Source organism: Pyxicephalus adspersus, chromosome 6 (assembly GCF_032062135.1).
Source record: "Pyxicephalus adspersus chromosome 6, UCB_Pads_2.0, whole genome shotgun sequence".
Taxonomy (NCBI): domain Eukaryota; kingdom Metazoa; phylum Chordata; class Amphibia; order Anura; family Pyxicephalidae; genus Pyxicephalus; species Pyxicephalus adspersus.
The window spans coordinates 10927971-10928888 of NC_092863.1; the positions used below are offsets into that span (position 1 = coordinate 10927971).

At 45.8% G+C, this 918-nt stretch overlaps 1 protein-coding gene across 1 annotated transcript in view; it reads right to left on the minus strand.

The window, feature by feature from the left end:
• PKIG (cAMP-dependent protein kinase inhibitor gamma) overlaps window positions 1–691 on the minus strand; it is a 54319-nt gene extending 53628 nt beyond the window's left edge. Inside the window, exon 1 of the mRNA XM_072414512.1 lies at window positions 510–691. The gene's annotated coding sequence lies outside the window, so the exon portion shown is untranslated. The remainder of the gene's footprint in view (window positions 1–509) is intronic.
• Window positions 692–918: the final 227 nt, after the last annotated feature.

Sequence of the window (918 nt, forward strand, 5' to 3'; positions counted from 1 at the left end):
GATCGGCGATTACCATGGAACATACATATACAGAATATACCTGATCGGCGATTCCCATGGAACATACATATACAGAATATACGGGATCGGCAATTACCATAGAATATATATATATATTTTATACAGGACGGGAGCGATGTTACCATACATATACAAATTATACGCGATCGGCGATTGCCATGGCACAGATCTACACATACACATGAGATATCAGACTGCACAGAGGAAAGTATAGTGGGAAGATTTGTGTATGAAAATAAAGACATGATAATTGGACATTCGGAGGTCCCCCAGACATTGGCACATGATGAATAATCCGGAATGACACCCCTATACATATCATTAGAGAACCAGGTGCTGACAGGTGAGCATTGCAGTACGGATGATGTGATTGGTCAGTGTGTGCACACCTGGACCCCCAGGTAAGTATTGCGGACTGACTGGCGCCCCGTACAATGACAGCACCCCCCAGCGGACACTCGGCCTCCTCCCGTACACAGCCGTCCTACCTCTCCCGGCACAGTCCCGGCTCCGGTCTACCCACACACAGCAACCTCTCCGCTCCCCGCGTTACCATAGCAACCCCGGAAAACACTACAAGCTGCAACGAGGAACAAAACTCCTCCGCCCGCCCTGCTCGTGGGATGGGGGCACCGAGCTCCGGGTACCGAGATGTCCCGGCACCAGAGTCCGGGTCTAGCGACCAGTCATAGTCTATATCTGCCCATTTATTTATATTGGTATCTATCTGACATCATCTAGTGCTGCCTGCCGCTCAACTGGTTTGTCATCCCCTAGTAATGTCTGTGTATTGTAAACAAGGAACACATCCTATATTATTATTATTATTATTATTATTATTATTATTATTATAACTATTATTATTATTATCATTATACACATGGTGGTATAGTATTA